The following is a 13,366-nucleotide window of genomic DNA, read 5'->3' as shown; positions in this document are numbered from 1 at the left end:
GCTACAGACCCGCAACCGCTTCAGTACCCCTGTGCATTCTGCACCCCATGCCCCGCTCTTGGTACACCATGGCTTGGCATGTAACTAGCCGAAAGCCAGCTCCAGCTCTGGAACACCCCCAAAATAACCAAAGCACCAGCGCGGCAGTGGTCCTGAACTGCAAAGCCTCCCCCCTCCTTCCCCTCTTCCACTTGAGCCCTGAAGTGGCAGAAGCAGGCGGTGGTTCAGAGCCGTGAACCCCCCTCGCTTGCTCCCTCTCTCCTCTCTTTATCCAAAGCGCAGCCAGTCAGCAGGAGGCAGCCTCGAAACAGGCTGCTTGTGGCCAGCCCTGGCAGGGCCTTTCCTCTGACACTATATCACGTTGATATTGAGATCTCGGTTTAGCAGTTAAATATGATCGCATAAATAACAGTCCTAACTTTAACTACTAGGAATTTAATCAGCGCTGCGTATTGGCTTAGCCGGTTAAGTCCCTGCAGATAAACATGAAGCCAGACATTAAGTGTCAATCTCTGGATATGGCGTGGTGTTGAATTTCCGGATTCAACGGTGGTGGCCGACTTTAACCATGCTTCCTGCTGAATATTGGTCTCATTGTCGTTGATTAGTGCCTCCCTCTAGTATTTGATTTTCTGAGCCACAGATGCAGATGAGCAGCTGCTTTCTTTGATAACATCGCCTTCACTAGTTCTGCTCCTCGTTTGTATTGCTTCATGAGCATCGCGGTAATGCAAAGGTTACTCTACCCTGTAATGTAGCTGTCAGTATTGCCATGATAGCAGCTAAATTAATGTAGATACCATAGTGACCGATGGCCCATCTATCACAATGTGTGCCCAGGGAGCAAGTATTACTTCAATCTAATCTCTACCTTTAGACTTCTCAGTGCATGGCTGCTCTTCTGCCGCCATGTCACCAGCTCGCTGCTATTGCTATATGGATCCAAGAGGAGACGAAAGATGAATGTGCTGTCTGTGAAGCTTCGTGAACTGTTTCGCTTTGCTCCGCATGTAATTATCATATATATGCATCACTTGTGTGGTTATATAGATCAGAGCTGATTTAGTGCTGTGCTGCCACTCGATGCAGAGCTGATGGTACTAAGGTCCTTTGCATTTGGTTCTCATGCACCGACTGTAATGCCATGATTTTGAAGGCCAGGGTTGCTTTTTTTTTATTATTTTATTGCATTTCAAAAATAATTTGCAAGAGAACCTTGCATTATTACAGTACCAGCCAAGTAATCTAATATAATAAAATGCTAGGCCGCGCATGCGCACTCAAAAGTCGTGTTCCCTGATCCGTCGCGAAAACACGAGTGCGCATGCGCGGCTGCGGCGGCGGCTTTCAAATAAAAAAAAAAACTTACACAGCTGCGGCGGCCTTCCTCACCCCCGCCTCTCACTCTGCATGCTACCGGCTCCTCTCTCGAACTGCACCAGACTCTGCTGTTCTTCGGTCTGCCCTGCTCCTTGCCTTACTATATTTTTAAGTTGAAAGACGAGGCAGCGGCTCCTCTCAGGATCCCCACCTGCGTTGGAAGTCCAATGCAGTCGGGGATCTTGAGAGGAGCCGCCGCCACCGTGTCTTTCAGCTTAAAAATATACTAAAGCAAGGAGCAGGGCAGAATGATCTTCAAAATGGCGGCAACTCGATCTCCGTTCCTCCGGGGGGGGGGTCTGGGAGGAGAGGGATCGCGACCACTCAGCGCACCCAGCGAGGAGCCCAGCGACTTTCCGCTGCCCGGGACCCGAGTAAATCAGGGCCAGAGTAAATCAGGGCAGTAGAAGGACCCGAAGCAGCGTGTGAAGACTGATGCACACGCTGCTTAAATCGCCATGTGTAGTCGGGCCCGCGGGAAGGGAAGGGGGGGCGGCAAATGACTCGGGTCTCGGGCAGCGGAAAGTCACTGGGCTCCTCGCTGGGTGCGCTGAGTGGTCGCGATCCCTCTCCTCCCAGACCCCCTCCGGAGGAACGGAGATCGAGTTGCCGCCATTTTGAAGATCATTCTGCCCTGCTCCTTGCCTTAGTATATTTTTAAGTTGAAAGACACGGTGGCGGCGGCTCCTCTCAAGATCCCCGACTGCATTGGACTTCCAACGCAGGTGGGGATCCTGAGAGGAGCCGCTGCCTCGTCTTTCAACTTAAAAATATAGTAAGGCAAGGAGCCCGCGTTTGTAGTCGCGACTGTGGGACGGGAAAGGTTTAGAGAAAACGCTAATGCTGCTGCACAGGGAACTGGTGTGGGGGGAGGGAAATGGAAGGGGGAGGGAATGCTGCTTTGCACACACAGAGAGAGGGAGGAAGAGAGACAGAAAGACAAGAAGAAAGACACAGGGGCAGGTGCACAGGGAACTGGTGTGGGGGGAGGGAAATGGAAGGGGGAGGGAATGCTGCTTTGCACACACAGAGAGAGGGAGGAAGGGAGACAGAAAGAAAAGAAGAAAGACACAGGGGCAGGGAGATATACAGAAAGACAAACAGACAAAGGGGGCCAGGGACAGAGACAGACAGAAAGAAAGACAGCGGGAGTCACGTCAGGAGGGGTGCGGGATGCCGCAGAGGGAACTTTTCCAATGGGTGCAACTGGGCGGCTGTCGGGAGCCTCTGATCAGGGGCAGAGCAAGGTAAGTGTATCATAGGGATAAGAAGGAGGAGGGGGGGAGGAAAAGGAAGGGGCGCCTACTGGTGGACAGGTGGAGAAGGAAAGAGGTGCTGATGGACAGAGGGGTGGTGAAGAAAAAGGAACGGAGGCCTAATGTTGGACAGGGGAAGAAGGAAGGTACTGCTGGACAAGGGGGAGGTAAAACAAAGGGAGAAGGGCTGCTGCTGCATAAGGAGAACTGTGAAGGGGTGGTGGTGGACACAGGGAAGATAAAAGGAAGGGAGAATGGACAGGGGGAGCAGGCAAGGGGTGGTGATGGACAGCCAAGGAAAAAGAAAGACAGAAAGAAAGAAAGTGGCTAAGGAGAGAGAGAGAGAGAAAGAAATAAAGAGAGACACACACACATATATTCTAGCACCCGTTAATGTAATGGGCTTTAAGACTAGTCATACATAAATCACAAAGAAATAAAACACTACAAACAAACAACAAAAAAATAAAACCACACCTGATCCTTGACTTCAGTAGACCTCAATATATAGAATTTGAGAGGGAAGAAGTTAATCGAATAAGTAAAAAGAAAATGGCATTATAGGAATTAAATTGGGATAACAACTGAGACCATCAACCTTCTTCCCCTGCCCCCTGAACTTGTATGGTGCCAGTGAACTTCTTAGCATCCAAGAAAAATACAATTGTTTGCGGAGAAAGAAAAGATATGTAACAGCACAATGTTTAATTAAGTCTTTACAATAGCATTGGAAAAAGTAGCACTGAGGGCAGATGCCTCTCAGCACGTAGAAAGAAACAGCTTTTACCCTTCCCCTGCTGTTCTTTCCATACCTAGAAATATCCCAACTCTTTGTCCCGAAAACAAAGAAGTCCCAAAATAATGATGCCTTAACATATTCAAATCTCACTCAAAACCAAGTGACTGGTAAAGTTGCCCCTATCTCGCAGACATCACGTCAAAACTTATTTGCAGTTAATAGAGCTTCCATATGCCCTTCTCCCTTGGAAATCTCAGCAATCCTTCCTGCCTCAGGTGAGGGAAGCCTGTTCCTGCTGGGATATGCAGAACTTCTGACAACATGTTCTTAAAAATAGCCAAGGCCAGTGTATGCCAGTCACTTTAAAGAAGTTCAAACATTGGAGATTCAGATGCTTCACAAAATATTCCTTACTACAATAAATTGCTGTCTTACCTTCCAGTAAAGTGTTTGTTCACTCTCTTTAACCTCCTTCAACTCATCCTCCATATTCTTTATTCTTCCCTGTTTGAGGAAGATTCTTGTTTATATCTGAGGCACTTTTAAATATGGACGCATCCAATGACTTCCCCAGTGCTCCCCAGACTGATTCAAGATTCACCACATGGAATTGGTCTAAAAGAGAAGACAACTTTTCACTGATTGTAGCACAGAGTTTCCACCATTGAGACCATGGTGTCCGGAGCTGAACCTGCAGGAGACCCTCCAACTGCATCTCTTGCCACTCTGGGAGTCCCTGAACCAGGCACATACTCGTCCTCCAATATATTCATCCATCCAGGTGCTCCAGTCACAGGTAACACTCCCAAGTCCCATATGTTTGCTGGCTCAGTAAATGGGAACAACTTGTGTTCAAGACACGGAGAAAAATAATCATGGGGTAGGTACCTTCACGCTTGGTGGTTCAGGTGCTCCTCCATTGGCCGCCACAATGGAAGTTCCACCCATCATACTTCCAGAGGAATAGCTGAGATATCTGTCAATCTTCTGCTGCACTGGAGCAGGCATGGGCTCAGTGGGAGAACAGAATTTCACCCTCCCTTTCCTTTAAGCAGGCATAATACAAAGGGGCAAATACTACTACTGCTACTACTATTACTACCGTGTTTCCCCTAAAATAAGACCTACCCTGAAAATAAGCCCTAGTTGCCGGTGGCAGCAGCACTCCCCCTGCAACCATTCCATCTCTCCCACCCATCATGAAAAAAAATAAGACATCCCTAAAAATAAGACCTAGTACCTTTTTTGGGCCCAAAATTAATATAAGACAGTGTCTTATTTTCGGGGAAACACGGTATTTATAATTTCTATAGTGCTGAATGGCATATGCATACTGAAGAATATTTAAGATCGCCCACAGAGAGAGACCAAATATAGCAATTCATGCGTCCTAAGACCAGGATTTGTTTTTTTAAATGTACATATATTCTTTGCATAATACAAGTACGATTTTGCAACCTCTGTGAGAGAATGGGGTTTAGACATCAGAAATGTGTGTAGATAAGAGGATATGAAAATATTTCTATGGGAAAAACAGGACTTTATTTGTGGAAAAGGGTGGCTTGAAAATGACCTTCCCTGTGTGTGTTCCCAGGGATGGGGTTAGGCAGGGATTGCAGAACTGTGTGCACTTTTCTGTTTGAGCGAGGGCTTTTACCTGTGTGGCTATGAGAGGGAAGGTGAAGATCTGCATGTGGGAGTGAGAGACTGTGTATGCATGGGGGGGGGGGGGTTGAATCGGAGAGGGAGGTTGTGTGTGTTTATATCTGTGAGAGCAGAAGGTAGTGCATGTGCATCCAAAACTGACTCACCCAACTCAGCCTGTATTCCTATGTAATCTGACACCATTTCCCTGCTAGAATCCCTTCTGCCATTACTGCTGCTGGCATCCCAGACTTTTCAGTACTGTAACCCACCTCCTGAGGCTTTCTGCTATGTGCCTTCTGAAACAGCCTGGGATCTTCCTTCCTTCTGTATCTTTCCCTTTCAATACAGCTGTGACCACAGCCACCTATATGACTTGGAGGCATATTTTCAAAGCACTTAGACTTATGAAGTTACATAGTAACCTACTGAACTTTGTAAGGGTCTAAGGGCTAGATGCACAAAACACGATTGTTAAGACCATGTGAGTTGCTGTTGGCCAATTTTTTGGCTGACTCTGGAACAGCGACTGATGTTCCAACAAGTTTCCATGCAAATAATTTGTACGGAGGCTCGCCGGAATCCCGTCTGATCAGTTGCTATGAGAGCAACTGAGAGAGTGACTGAAACATGTGCAGAGCCGGTTTGTGGAAGATTGAACAGCTGAATGGCAGGGGAAGCCTCAAAGCAGCCTCCTGTCACTCAATGGTTGGAGCTTTTATCTTTCTTTCTATTTTTATTTTTTCTAAATGCACAGATGTTATACATGTGTTATACACAAACAATATGTGCCCCCATAAAAAAGAAAAATGCCCCCGATGATGGTCCCACCCTCTCACCAACACTGCAATTGGCAAGAGGGATGCCCACTCCCTCCTGCCACTGGCACCTGCCCTCCTGAACCCCAGATACCCCCAAACTGACCCCCCCAACTTGAAGATCAGCAGGAAGGATGCCCACTCCCTCCTGCCACGGTGTCCTCCCCCTGCTGAACATAACCCACCTCCCTGGTCAGGCCCCCCCAACCACCCCCTGCCCTACCCCCTTCGTTAAAATCAGTAGGAGGGATGCCCATTCCCTCCTGCCATGAGATGCCTCCTGAACCCCACCCATACACCCCCCCCACCGAACCTCCCCAGTATCCCCCCTCCAAAAAAAGCTGATCACCATTGGCTTAATATTTACCCCACAGTTTCTAAACATTTCAGTGTTTTATTCACCAGGGCTTCTCTGATGTTTGCTTTTGGTATCTTTTCACTTTGTGTTTTTGTTTTTCACTGCTGTTTACCCTCTCTCTCTCTCTCTCTCTTATTGGCCTTGCACTTTTTAAATTGATCTGTATAAGCCCCGACATGCTGATAATAATGTGAACTGGGATTGTTTTTCTTGGGAGCAGCTGGTGTCAGTGGTTCCCGGAGTGTATAATACTTACCTTCTTAAGTCCCAGTAAATAGTAAACATGCCGACTGTAAGAGATCACACACCACAGGTTTGGTGGAATTAGTTCATAGCATGAGTGAAGCTCATGTGTCTAAGTGTGACACTGCAAAACTGTGATCTGCCAGGAAGATTAGGGTTTAGGGAGAAGGCAGGGAAGGGTGGAGATTAAGGCTTTGACTAAGCTCCTGGATTAATCATCCTTCATTGACACACCAGCTTGAATGGAGAAACACACTGCTCTCTCGTTTCGTAATTCAAGGCTCTGAAGCTGAGTGTCAGATAATTAGCAGTATCCATGGATCTTATGGACATATGAACCTAAGAATAGCTTTACTGGGTCAGACCAATGGTCCATCTAACCCGGTATCCTGTCTTCACGGTGACCAATCCAGGTCACTAGTACCTGACAAAAACCCAAATAGTAGCAGCATTCCATGCTACTGATCCAATCATTCCAAGGATTTTTGGGTAACAAGAAAGGAAAACTGCTTTATAACCTACAGTTTCCTTGCAGCTTTGGGGAATGTCAGGAAGGAATGATTTCCAGGGAGTTTAAAGGTGCTATACATTTTTCATGCACTGTGGCACATTTTCTCCACGTATATGTTATACAATTGAAGTGTCTTCATGGATGTCTACTGGGAGTGCTAGTTTGTGGCAAAAATCATTACAATTTCATACTGAAAATACAAAAGTAAGAATGTGAATGTGAGGGGTGCTTCTCTTAATTTGTCACATGGTACGACAGTGCTTTCTATTAGTCTAGACTAGTGCTGCTCGATTTAGGAAAAACAATTTCGATTCGATTTTCCTGCCCAATTGGGTTTTTTTTTTCAAACATCCTGGTGGGTTTATTTTATAGCCTCTTCACCCCCTTTGGCTTCTCCTAACCACACTGGCGCTGTGGTGTAAACAAAATAAACAAACAAAAAAGACTTTTCCACTCTGTTAAATCTTAGCTCATGTTTGCAGTCTAACACCAGCTCTGGCAGGATACACGTTTCAAATCTGACATATTGTAATCACAAAACAGAAAATAAATTATTTTTTTCTACCTTTTGTTGTCTGGTTATTATTCATATCTTGTTGATCCCAGGCTATGGTTGTCTTCTGATAACTTGCTTGCCAGGGTCTCCTTCTTTCTCCGTGCTAACCATCCATCATCCATCTCTGTCCTCCCCTTCCATTTCCCTTCACTCCCTTGGAGGTCTAGCATCTTTCCTTTTTTTCGTCTCCATCCACAGATCCACCTTTTCTCAGTTACCCTTTCATCCAGTATCTCTCCCTCTTTCCCCACCACTCCAGGGTCCACCATATCTCCCTTTCTTTTCCCAACTACCCTCCTATCCAGTATCTCTATCCCCCCCTCCACACCCTCCCTTGTGTCCAACTTCTCTCCTTTTCTGTTCCTTCCCTCCCTAAATCCCATTGTCCATCATCTCTCTCCCTCTCCTCTGTTTTTAGACCCATTATTTCTTCCTCCCCAAAGTCCGGCATATGCATGTTTCTTTGAACCCCCTTCCCTCCTCCCCTGAAGGTCTGTCCCCCCTGAAAACCTGCACCTCCCCCTGAAGGCCTGCACCCCACCCCTGAAGGCCTGTCTGTCCCCCCTGAAGACCTGTCCCCCCCCAAAGGACTGTGCACCCCCCCCCCCCGGAAAGCCTGCATGTCCCCCCTGGCCTCCCGTGTACCATTTACCTAATATCAGCAGCCTGCAGAGAAGATTGCGGTGCTAGTGATCTTTGCAAGCTGCCATAGGTCTTCGGAGCTGTTTCCTCTGCTGCGATCCTGCCTCTGATATCAGAGGAGGGGCAGGACTGCGGCAGAGGAAACAGCTCCGAAGACCTATGACAGCTTACAAAGATCGCTAGCATGTGCGGGAGGCTAGGGGGGAAGCCGGACACCAGTGGGAGGCCAGGGGGGAAGCCGGACACCAGCACTTCCTGACTGAGACAGTGTTGGGAGGGGGCCGGACACCAGCACTTCCCGACTGAGGCAGCATTGGGGAGAGGGGGGAGGGTCAGTTACCAAATCGGGAGGCTGATTTGTTTTTGTTTTAAATTGATTCGAATTGATTCACCTGAAGTGAATCAGTGAACCGATTCGAATCGGGCAGGACTAGTCTAGACTAGAGCACAAAAGCAAACATCAGGAGATACTTAGGCCAGGATTCTCAAAAACCCACGTTAAAAAGCGACGGTCTGCTAATGTAGAAGTGAATCGAAAAAAGCGAGACATTCTTAAAAGATTGTGCATGCAAATGAGTTCAGCAGACAGCAGCGAAGATTCACTAAATTTGCATATGCCCATCACTGGTGATAGTGATGGACATATGCGCAGAAAACACCCCCCCCCATCCTAAACACAACAGCGGGAGAGATAATAATAATAATAATAATAACTTTATTTTTCTATACCGCCATAGTCAGGTGACTTCTAGGCGGTTCACACTGTAAGAAGGCTGGACATTCAGCGAATAACAAGGTCACAATACAATACAATAAGTCAACATACAATACAAGACAAAACAATACAATACAGTACGATACAATACAATGAGTGTATACAACACAGTACAATATAATACAACGAGTCTAAATATACTACAATACAATAAGTCTAAAGACAACACCATACATAAGTCTAATACAGTATCGTACAATGAGTCTAAATATAATACAATAGTGAAGAGGGGAAAGTTAACAGATTGGGGTTCAATGGGTAATGAGTAACTGAGTATTTCTTTAGAACTTCCATTTGAATTGGAGTACTATGGATAGCGAATATCTGAGTACATGAGGGGCATCTTGAGAAAGAAAGAAAGGCGTTTAGAGGGAGGGGAGTCCTAGTGCGGGAGGGGACAATTTTAGTCCGTGAATTTTTCGAATAGGGCGGTTTTGATCGATTTGCAGAATGCACTGTAAGACAGGTTGGGTTCGTTTATGTAGTTTTTCAGCCAAACTTGCTGTCTGTTCGCTTGGAACTTAAAGGTTCTATCCAGGAATGATTTGTATCTGCAGCCCGTAATCTTTGGGTATGCAAATATGTTTTTGTTTCTGGTCGCTCGTGTGGGGTTGTGTAGGATGAAGTGAGTTTGTAGGTATGAAGGTGCTAGTCCCCAGACTTGCTTGAAACAGGTGCAAGCAAATTTGAATAGTATTCGCGCTTCTATTGGAAGCCAGTGCAGCTTTTTATAGTAGGGGCTGATGTGGTCGTTTTTTCTTAGTCCGAAGATTAGTCGAACGGCGGTGTTTTGTATTAATCTCAGTTTTTTTATTGTTTTTTGTGGGATGCCCAAGTAGATGATGTTGCAGTAGTCAAGAATGGATAAGATCAGTGCCTGTACCAGCAACCTGAATGATGTTGGGTCAAAGTATTTTTTTATGGTCCTTAGTTTCCATAGCGTGTAAAAACATTTTTTCACTAGTGAGTTTGTGTGGTCGGTCATAGTTAGGTGTGTGTCTAGGGTGATACCAAGTATTTTTATGTTATTAGAAATTGGGTATTCGTGATTGTTTATTTTTATCGATGTTCTCGTAATTTTGTCATTAGGACTAGCCAGAAAGACTTTTGTTTTTTCTGCGTTTAATTTTAGTTTGAAATTGGTGGTCCATTTATCGATTTCGGTCATTACGTTTGAGAGATTGTCTACAATTTCTTTTGTGATGTCATTTAAGGGGATTAGGATGGATATGTCGTCTGCGTAAATGTAGTGTATAAAGTTTAGTTTTTGTAGGAGGTGGCCTAAGGAGGCGATATAGATGTTGAAGAGTGTGGGCGATAGGGGGGAACCTTGAGGCACGCCTGATGGGTTTTTCCATGGTTTGGAATAATTTCCATTGCTGATTACTCGGTAGGATCTGTTTGATAGAAATTCTTGGAACCATTTCTTTGCCTTTCCAGAAATTCCCATTATTTCAAGGCAAAGTAGCATGATTTCATGGTCTACCAGGTCGAACGCGCTGCTGAGGTCTAATTGTAGAATTAGTGCGCTTTTGCCTTTGCTAAAGAGATCATAAAGGTGGTTTAGTAGGGAGGCTAAGACAGTTTCTGTGTTGTATCCTTTCCTGAATCCTGATTGGTGTTCACTAAGGATGTTAAATTTGTCCAGGTAGTTTACTAGTTGAAGGTTGACCAATCCTTCTTGTAACTTTGTGAAAAGGGGAATGTTTGCTATGGGTCTGAAATTGGATGTCAGAGCAGAAGAGGTTTTCTGATCTTTGGGGATTGGAGTGATTAGTATGTGTCCCAATTTTTTGTTTAGTGTTCCGCTTGTGAAGGCGGATGTTAGCCATTCAAATAGTTCCTTTTTAAATTCTAGAGGGGCAACTGTCATGATTTTAGGGGGACATGCATCAAGTAGACAGTTAGTTTTGGTGTATTTGTTGAAGAGATTTAGGAATTGATGCCAATTTGGATATTCGAGGTGGTCCCATATCATGTCTACTCTGGTGTCTTGGTCGTGAGGTTCGAGGTATTGAAGAGCATTTGTTATGGTAGTGGGTAGAGTTGCTCTTAAGTTAGCGGTTTTATTTTGAAAGAAGTTGGCTAGGGTTTGTGCCGATGGAGTGGGTTCATTGTCCTTTTTCAGTATTTGTGTTGTATCGGTTATTGTTTTTACTACTTTGAACAATTCCTTGCTGTTTATTTTTGAAGTACCAATTTTTTTTGCATAATGCTTAGTGCGTTTTTCTTTGATCAGATTTTTGTATGTTTTCATTTTTTGTTTCCAGTTTGTCTTGTCTAACTCATTGTTTGTTTTTTGCCAGATTCTCTCCAATTTTCTTAGTTCCTGTTTGGTGGTTAATAGTTCACAGTCAAACCATTCGTTTGGTGGTCTATTTTTCTTTTTGTATGTTTTATATGGTGCTATTTGGTCTAGGAGTTCTTTGCTGTAAGTTTCCCATCTTGTAGGGAAATCCTGATTATCATTAGTTATGGGATGTAATTCATAGTGGGTCCAGAATTCTGTTGGGTTAATAATGCCCCGGCTGGTTATTGTGTTCGTATTGACGTTTTTGCGTTTTTGTTGTGTGTTCTGTTTTAGCCAGTGTAGATTGAACTTGCCAATGAAGTGGTCTGACCAGACGCATTTTTCCCAGGGTCCTGGGTAGTATTGTATTTTGGGATCTGTTGTTTCTTTGTGGGAGAAGGTGATTAAGTCTAGTTTGTGTCCTTTTTCGTGGGTTATTTCTGTGTCAGGGTTTGGAAAGTCTAGTGATGTTAGGAAGTTGGCGAATTCGGATATTTCCGGTTTTGTCTGTTGTTCTAGATGTGTGTTTATGTCTCCCAGAAGCAGGTTGTATGATCCTTTTAGGGTGGATAAGGTAAGGAATTCGGCGAATTCCTCTTTAGCGTTTGCCCATTTTTTGGGTGGGATATAGAATAAAGTTGTAATTAGAGATTCTTCTAACTGTGCGTTGGTAATTTTGCAGGTTAGTATTTCAAGGTTTTCAGATGATTTGGAGTCTGTCTTGATGTAGTTGAAGTGGTCTTTTAGGATGATCGCTAGTCCTCCTCCTTTTTTCCAGTTTCTTGATAGTGGAATGATTTTGTATCCCTGGGGAAGGATTTCTTTCATGATAGTGTCATTGTCAGAGATCATCCATGTTTCTGTCAAGAATAGGAGATCAGGTTTTGTTTGTAGTATCCAATCATTTATTATTTGTGCTTTGTTTCTCACTGAACGGGTATTTAGATGTTCAGTCTCTCCCGCTGTCATCCAACAAACCACCCCCTGTAGCGGGAGAGATGCCCACACTCTCCCTCTTCCCTGAAACCCCCTTGACCATGTACTTATGCACCACTTGAACATGTTTGTTGGGTTTTTTTTTTCTATGATTTGTTTTCTCTCTACTGATTGCTTCATCCTTTCATGGCTCACCCCCTTATTTTTGTGTTTGAAGGTTAAGCAACCATCCCCTGTCAAATTATTCCTTGCCATTCAGGATTTTATAAACATCTATCATGTCTCTCTCCGTCTCTAACCTGTTTTCACCCTATTTCAAGAGAAAGGTGTTCTGCCTCCATTATTATTTTTGTCACCCTTCTTTAAACCTTTTCTAGTTCTGTTATATCCTTATTTGAGATATGGATGCCCAGAACTAGGTTGGAGTAGAGAGTTGCAACTTAGGGCTCCTTTTACTGCATTAGGGCTTTGACGCACGGAATTAATGTCGCGTAGTGCATAGTAATTTCCTGCGTGCGCTAAAAACGCTAGCGTACCATAGTAAAAGGAGCTCTTAGAGTGTCTCTGGAGCTCCAGAATAGATTATGGCAGCAGACATAAGGACTCTAATGATTGTCTAGTCTACCCACTTTGTGTCATGGTGCATGCCGTTGAACCCTGTTGATTTGTAGATTTTGAACCTTCTGTCTCCTGCTGACTCTGCATGACTCGTATGCGTGTCCTTCAAGTTCCCGTACATTGCTGAAATCAGTAGCTTTTTAAAAGTACTTCCCGACATACTGGTGTTGTCAATAGTTTGGAGTCCAATTAGTACAGTGGTACCTCGGTTTGCGAGTGTTTTGCAAGATGAGCAAAACAGTCGCAAAATCGGTGCCTCGATTTACGAGCGCCCCCCCCCCCTGCAATCCGGCACCCTCCCCCCCGCGATCTGGCACCCTCCGCTCACGTTGCACCCCCTCCACGCCGCGATCCGGCATCAAAAAGGCACCCACCCACCAGATCACATTTCTTACCCCCCATTTGGCACCGGCACCAACGCACAGGACATGCCGGTGCCGGTGCCCGAAGATCTGCTTCCTTCTGTGCTGGGCCTTGAGCATCTGCGCATGCTCAAGGCCTTCATGTTCCCGTTTTCTCCAGCTCGCCCGGAGCGCGGCAGGGAGGGGAGTGCGACGTGAGCGGAGGGTGCCGGATCGCGGGAGGGGTGCACCTAAGATG

The 13,366-nt window shown here is 45.3% G+C and overlaps 1 protein-coding gene across 1 annotated transcript in view; it reads left to right on the top strand.

The window, feature by feature from the left end:
- The window catches only part of SH3BP5 (SH3 domain binding protein 5), a 103,446-nt gene that overhangs the window by 77,610 nt on the left and 12,470 nt on the right, over positions 1-13,366 (top strand). The gene's annotated exons all lie outside the window — the stretch shown is intronic.

Source organism: Geotrypetes seraphini, chromosome 2 (assembly GCF_902459505.1).
Source record: "Geotrypetes seraphini chromosome 2, aGeoSer1.1, whole genome shotgun sequence".
Taxonomy (NCBI): Eukaryota; Metazoa; Chordata; class Amphibia; order Gymnophiona; family Dermophiidae; genus Geotrypetes; species Geotrypetes seraphini.
This window is presented reverse-complemented; position numbering and strand designations above follow the sequence as displayed.